The sequence below is a fragment of the Montipora capricornis genome, chromosome 6 (genome assembly GCF_036669925.1).
Source record: "Montipora capricornis isolate CH-2021 chromosome 6, ASM3666992v2, whole genome shotgun sequence".
Taxonomy (NCBI): Eukaryota; Metazoa; Cnidaria; class Anthozoa; order Scleractinia; family Acroporidae; genus Montipora; species Montipora capricornis.
The window spans coordinates 11484865-11493188 of record NC_090888.1 but is presented as its reverse complement, the minus strand read 5'-3'; positions in this window follow the sequence as shown (position 1 = coordinate 11493188).

Genomic DNA, 8324 nt, shown 5'->3' with positions numbered 1-8324 from the left:
TGCCGCCTTGCTTCTCTAAAACCATGGATAGCTGCGGCAAAATTATATTACAGTACCTACGAGATTAAAATAACTGACTTGAGTCTTGTTATTTTTGGATATGGAATTTCAAAGGGGTACTGGGGCACAGGTAGTAAAAATCATGGAAATTCCAGGGGATCGACGGAGTACCGTGAAGCCCCCCAGAACGGACAATCCTGGCGGGTGGGTGTCAAATTGGAAAAATACCTTTTTTCAGTGGGCCGCTGGCCAGATCGAATGACGTTTCTGATCCAATGACATGAAGTTCGATCCAGTGGCATGACGCGCTTAGTGCAATCGAATGGTCAACGATCCAATGACATGAATAACATTCAGTAACACGTCAATGTGGTTTTTTGAAAGAATGATGTGTTGCAATGACATGAAGTCCGATCTAATGAAATGAAGTATGTAATCCAATAGTATTACGTATGATCCAATAAAATGAAGTCCGATCCAATGACATGAAGTATATGATCCGATAGAATGACGTACGATTCAATGGCATGAAGTCCAATCCAATGACATATAAACAATATTTCCGATAGAATGACGTTTGATTCAATGGCATGGCGTTAATGGTTCAATGGCATGAAACTCGATTCAATGACATTTTTGTCCCAATTCCCCCTCCATAAGCTTCCCTGCTACCAGATCCTCTAATGTCTTGCAACAATCTCTGGTAGATCTGCTCTAACTGACACACATGATTCTTGACAAAACCCCTTTTTAAACTGCAACAGGTTTTCATACAGTTTTGGCACACATACTTGTTGGAATATACATGTAGCAATAGCAAGCTGAATGATAATGTCAGCCCCATACAACTGTTACAATAAATAGGTCAACTGGAATTTACAGCTAACCCTAACCATGGCAACACATACCCTTTCTACATTGTCAGCTAGAGTAGAGTCTAATGATGATGATGATGATGATGATGATGATGATGAAGAGTCTCATCAGTTGATGAATTTTCAGGTTGTGTCACCATTTTTACATGAAGTTCATTCAAAGATTTATGATTATGGTCATGAAGATGATCACAATATCTATGACATTACACAGTACTTTCTGTGAAAAATTGTGGTTTAGACAGATATCCTGTGATTATTCCAGGAAATATTAGGCTGTCTACCGAGCATTATGAAATCTTAACACCTAACAATCACTTCACCTTTCCATTTGGAATCTAAAATAAACGTACATGTAGCTGCCTCATCCTTCCTGTTGTTCTCTCTGTAACTAATTCTGTGATCACTGTTGTCTCTGTCCTCTACAAGACTGAGTTTTATTGTAAGCTGTTCTACAGCTTGCTGCTGTGATTCCTGGTGTATCAATGATACCAAATTCTCTTCATTAAGCTGTACTGGGCTACAATAGGCATGCATGCCAAGGATCAGGTTGATTTTCTATTCTTGACTCTGCTTCCACAAGCGCACTTTCTATTAGTCCATTAGGATGATCGTTCCCAGACATTAATATCATCCTTGTGAGCAAGTCATGCCTGTATATTTCTGACTGCCCTAACTCATGATAACTATCTGCTAGCTTTCCTGTTCCTTGCTCTCCCCGATTAGGTAGTGGACTGGCATCTTTCAAGTGCTCTTCTATGTTATCCCCTACAACATTACAAACTGAAGTTACCTATAACATACATTAATTTTCACCTGACATTGTGTAGACATACAAACAAAACAGCATATCCAGTATAAAATTCCCCATAATTTACTTTCAACTGACAAAATTTAAACGGCTATAGTTAGGGTCAAATTTGGGAATACTTTGCTACGAAATCAGAGTTGTGAGTAATGTCCTAACTTTCTTCCTTTCTTTCTTTCTTTTTCTGCTCAATCCCTTGAGAGTTCATACCACTAGCACCCGGTATTATCGCAATGAGACCAACATTGTTCTGGATGATGTTTGCAACTCACACACAGAAATGACTTCCTCGTCTTCCTGTCCTTCTATGTCCTGCAGCATGAATTCTGAGCACACTAGTACAGAACGCATGCGCATTCGTAAAATACGTATTGAGAAAAAAAAAAAGGCAAAAACTCTGTTTAGGTCCCCCGTGCTACTTTCGATCCAAAGAGGGAGAGATTAATCGGTCCTTGAGCCATACGTGATTAACCCCTTGACTACGGTAGCTCCTTTAGTAGTGGAATAAAAACTAAGGATAGTCTATAGTTCTGAATTTGTTTCCTTGTTCTTGTTCATGTGGTAAGCAGAGTTAGTACAGAACGCATGCGCATTCGTAAAATACGTATTAACCCTTTGGCTACTAGAGATTTGGCCGAAAAACACGTTTTGAAGCTAGTTGAGGGGTTTTTTGGTCACTGTCGTGCTGTTTAATTAAGAGCTAAACCTCCCTACAAACCCGTTTCCAGCCTTTACACTCCGCGGCCTTTTCAGCCAGGTGCAAAATAAGCGCTTGCAAAGTTCGGCATGCGCAGAAAGCAAACTTCCGACATAGTTTTTGGGTTTAAAAGTAGCTTAACACTTTCGACTTTAACTTTTCGCTTTCTCTCCTTCCCTCTCTTTTCGCTTTCATTGCCTCATTTTTTTTTTAAACTTGCTGGGCATTTTGTATGCTTTAGTTTGGTAGGAAGAGTTTCTGAGAAAACTTTCATCATCTTAGAATTAGGTGCTCACAAAGGTAGGTTGGTAATGGAGCAAGCTTTTCATGGAGATTTCAGGTCAGTGTTACATGGTTTTTTTGGCTGTTTCTCCAGTTTTCTTCCTTGACTGACTTGAGCTCATTCTGGTAAAGTGTGAGAGATCTGTTCTCCCTGCCCAAGTTAGTGGACAAAGCTGTTCCTGACCGTTAAAAGTGATGGTGTTAAAAGATGGGCCCCCGGATAAAGTTGGATGTATTTTGCCAGCCAGTAATGAAAGGGTTTGAGAAAAAAAAAATTTGCAAAAACTCTGTTTGGGGTTCCCTGTGCTACTTTCGATCCAAAGAGGGAGAGATTAATCGGTCCCTGAGCCATACGTTATTAACCCCTTGACTACGGTAGCTCCTCTAGTAGTGTAATAAAAACTAAGGATAGTCTATAGTTCTCAATTTTTTTCCTTGTTCTTGCTCATGTGGTAAGCACACTAGTACAGAACGCATGCGCATTCGTAAAATACGTATCGAGAGAAAGAAAAATGCAAAAACTCTGTTTGGGGTCCCCCGTGCTTCTTTCGATCCAAAGAGGGAGAGGTTAATCGGTCCCTGAGCCAAACGTGATTAACCCCTTTTTTTTCTCTAAAAAGTCTCACAAGGAGCTTTTTTTATTTACAAGTAAAAAGGAATTCAATTTGATTTACATTGCATTTGCCTGGCATTTACGGCTATAATGATGAAACTAATTAATGTAACATATTTACCTAGAATGTGAAGACTAAGTGATTATTCTCGACTTTAGCAAAAGCTTCTGCAAGGCACCACTGATATTCAAAGTTTAAAAGAGTCTGTCTCGACGAATACAACTTAAACTGAAACCGCAAATACGATTTTACTATGGATACAAAAATCGCTTCCGGTGGTACTGTGACATTGTGAAGTTGATGATATACGGCCAATTTGTATATCGAAAACCTGGCAACAGATAGTGTCCAGTTAATTAAGTTAACATGGTTTTGACTAATTGGTTCACCACTTCTTTTAACTTTACCAAGTAACCTAATTGTCCTCGTTAGTTGTAGTTTACTACTTGAAATCTTATCTATAAAGGTCTTTATAATTATATATATCCAAAACTAAACTACCGTTAGACAGTCAAGAAAAGCATGTTCGACGGTATCAGTCTCACCACAGCGGAAACAATTTGCAGAGTCTTGAAGGCGCATTCGCTGCAGAGATAAACCAGTAACAATCACCCTGTGTGCAATCTTCCACTTCACATCACCCATCTTGTTAGACACCAGTGGAGAGTACATAGCTCTCCGTTGCTTTACATTGAAACTAGGCGCCGGCTGAAGGGTACTTTCCCAGGAGTCTATAGATGGTACAACAGTTTCAGTGGTTGGTGTGGCTGATGGTAAAAGTCACGCGTCTTACATGTAACAATATCCGTGGGAGGATGGCCTGGGTTCGGGTTAACAATACTAAAAACGGGTTGTAAGGTGGGTTGATTTCATGTTTCGCTCGTGCTGATCTGGTGGCACCATTCTTTTGGTAAGGCGTCGAAAAGATCATTTAGCTCGAGTGCCGTTGTGGATAATGGACGGTATCCGGAGTGATGGTCTGATATCAGCTCGTGAATGGCCGAGGCTCGCAAGAAACCAGGAACAATTTCGTAACAAATATCTTTGATGTGGATAATTCCGGCTTTGATCCAATCTCCATATATCAAAGTCCTATTCCTTGAAGTAATCAAGCCATTCAGAAATAGAGGTTCTTTTAGAATGTCCCAGACAGATACTGGGGTCTGGGAACGTGTACGATATTGGCTATGTTTGTACCAGGCTCTGAGCAGCTCCTGGTGAAAGGATGGAATGTCTCTGTTGATGTTCTGCAAAGAATAATTCAGGGCCAAGGTCATTTTACCGAGCTTCATATTGGCTACACGGAGAAAATTAGCTGTGAAATTCTCCCAGTGAGCATCTTCTGTTGTGAGTAGCCGCTTCAAGGTGTTCATTCGGAATGCTTGAATTTTAGTTTCCAGGCGAGGGATGTTAAAACCGCCCTCACTGAGAGGTAGAGCGAGAATGTCCCTATTGACAAGCGGATCAGTTTGTTGTTCCAGAAGAACCCATAGATACCTTGTTCAATCTGCGCACAGGCCCAAGATGGTACAGAGAGAGATATAACATTGTACCACAAAGTGGAAGTAAGGAGACTATCAATTAAAAGGGCTCTTCCCTTAAGGCTTAAGTCTCTGTGCCGCCACACTCAGATGATATTATTAATTTTCTGAATCTTAGTTTCCCAGTTTATCCGAGAACAGTCCACGTTGCCAAAATATTGGCCCAGGATCTTTTCCGGATGAAGTCATTGTACCAGTGGAAATCATGTAGCTGCTCTGCACGCTGTGAAAAAGCTCTACAACATAATCCCTTACTTTTGCCCTTGTTAATTTTGGCCCCAGAGGCACGCTCATAGCAGTTAAAAACGGAAAAACTTTCTATAATGGAGTCATCATTTGTTACAAGTAAGGTGGTATCATCAGCAAACTGGGAAAGTTTGAGCTCCGTATTGGAGTTGGGAGGGATGATGCCATGTATTCTAGGGTTGTTCCTGACGTTCACCGCCAATGTTTAAGCCGACAAGACATACAAGGGCATGGACAAGGGACATCCTTGCCTTAGTCCTCTCTCCAAGCCAATAAAAGCTGTGAACCAACCATTCGTTTTAACAGAGCTAGAGACTGAGTTATATATGACTTGGATCCATCTCAAGAAACTGGGTCCGAAACCAAACCGCTCAAGTGTCTTAAACAGGAACCCGTGCGCAACGCGGTCAAAAGCTTTCAGCTGATCCACAGAGATCACGGCGAGCGGGACATTCTCTTCGATAGCATACGTGGTAACATCGTGCAAAAGGCGCGTGTTGTCATTTATTGTGCGACCTTTAATGGAGGCAGTCTGATCAGAATGGACAATAAGGGGAAGTACTTTGTGAAGCCTATTAGCAAGCGCCTTGGTTAAAATCTTATAATCCGACGTCAGTAGTGTAATTGGCCTCCAGTTCTTAAGCAGTGTTCGATCTCCCTTTTTAAACAATAGGATAATTATCCCACGTCGTTGAGATGCCGAAAGGCGCCCGGCCAGAAAGGCGTAATTGAAGACACGTGTCAGATTGTTGCCAAATAGAGCCCAAAAATGCTTGTAAAAGTTTGAGGTCAAACCATCTATTCCAGGCGATTTATCGTTTTCCATCGAAAGAGCAGCTGTTCGAAGCTCTTCCTCCGAAAGCTCTCCCTCACACAATTCGCACGCATCATCAGGCAATCTTGGCAATGCACCGTTCAGAAACACCTAATGAGCTTCTTCATCACTCACTTCCGCGGAATAGAGCTTTTTATAAAACGCATAAGACTCTGACAGTAATCCCTTTGTATCAGATACAGTATCCAAGCTATCCTTTGTAAGAACTCGAATGGTCTGGTCTGCTCTACGGCTTTTCTCCAGCGAAAAGAAGTAACGTGTACTTTTCTCTCCATCTTCGATGAAACGAGCCTTTGTTCGAACCTTAATGGCCTCAAGATCCACCAACTCCAACTGCCTAAGCTTTTCTTTTGCTGAGAGGTAGCGTTCTATGTCACGAGTTGTGCCATTTACAGCCTGTTCTTGCAAACGATCCAGTTCGCGTTCCAGCTAAAAAACGTTCATTCCCCTGCAACTTACGACAGATCTTCGCGCGCCTTATTGCAATAGCTTTAAACTCCTGTTTTGCCCTGTTCCACCATTTGAGCGGATCATCAAAATCATCCAACTTGCTCTGTCAGCAACCCCAAAAGCGTTCCATATCAGCTTGGAACAGAGGATCTTTTAAAAGATCATTGTTAAAGTGACAATAGCCCGGCCTACGCTTTATCTGGTCAAAATCAAAGGTCAAGCAAATACAATCGTGGTCAGAATGAGCATAGGGTGTAATATCTACAGAAGTAACAAATTGATCCACCGTTTTACTTTTCAAAAAGAAGTCAATACGTGTCCGTATAACGGAATTATCCCAGCATTCTTCCCAGTCCAGGTAAAATTCCGTTCATTTATATGGCGAAACCTCCATATATCACACAAGCCATAACGCATATTTATAGTGTTCAGAGAAGCGACTGCAGAATTTCTCGGGTTTGGATTCCCCCCAAGTTTACCAAGTTTCGCTTCCATGATGCAGTTGAAGTCACCAGCTACAATGTTGTCAAATTCACTTGAAAGAAATCGATCCAAGACCGTAAAAAAGGCTCGCCGCTCAGTATCTGTATTGGGCGCGTAAACATTGACTATGTTCAAAGTGTGATCATCAATATCTAGTATACTAGGAGTAATCAAAGATTAATAAGTGCGTTCGAAGTTCAATGAATTTACCTAAAATCATACAAAAAAAACATACGAGGAAATTAGTTGAGACATTAAATGAGAAAGACGAAGTATTAAACAGCAACATGAAAAATAGTAACTTTAATAGCTACGAAATTCTTCAACAACACGTCCGCCAACACCCGATGTTCGATGTTCGCGAAGAAGACAGAATTTTGTGTCGCACGACGCAGAATCCTTTGCGCAACGAGAATGTGACGTCATAACTGCCCGCCCGATAGAAAGCCCAAAAGACCCTCAGGGCTTTCGCTAGCGTTCACAGGAAACCCACCAAATTAGGAAGCGTTCTCCTTCGTCGAACGCAAATATTCACAATGCGACCCTCATTATCGCATTCTACATGCCTTGTCGAGTGCTCAAGGCGCGAATGGATTAAAATGCCAACACCTCGCGAATTTTCCGTCCCATGGGCGAAAAAACTGTCACCATCCCACTCTCGCTTGATTTGCATTTCAAGATCTTCAGACCAATACGTCTCCTGTAAACAAACAATATCAAATCTTTTCCGAATAAAATATTGGAAAGCTAATTTTCGTCGATCAGGAGAGCGTAAGCCCCGGGCATTAATACTTGCCAAAATGGTCATTACGGCCAACCAGAGAAGGGCGATAGATAACAAACGAGCCATTACGAATCAGATAATATTTTTCCATTATCTACTACTTTTTTACTGATGAGTTTCTCCGTTCGAGGTTTTGCACAGCTTACATTTGGCACAGGGTTCATTCTTTGCCTACCGCGCACCGCAACAAAGCCGGAGTCAGAGTCCGAGTGCTGCCTTTTACAACCTTGAACGTTTTCTTCAGAATCCATATCTTCAACATCGTTTCCAGCCACAGCTATTTTCTCCGAATCAACAGAAATCCCTTTATTACTTGATTTTTCTTTTTCTGATATTTCAACACTCGTAGAATCATCTCCACTTTTAACATTATCCGGGTTCACCTCGATTACCGATTCGCGCTTTTCACATATATAAGACATATGTCCGTATTCTTTACAAATTACGCATTTAACTTCGGGACATCGTTTTCTCGTATGACCAACTTGATGGCACTGACTACAAATGGGCTGTTGGTTGTCATGTATCACTCTACACCATTCACCACCGATTCGAAGTGAATAAGGAATAGAAGGCTTCGTTAACAACATCTTTATCAAACGATTACCATTTTCTAAACCCGCTTGATCGTGATCCTTTTTATATTTTAAACGTATGACTTCACTTTTAATATCACCGTACTCCTTTCAAGCCTCTTTAACATCTTCAT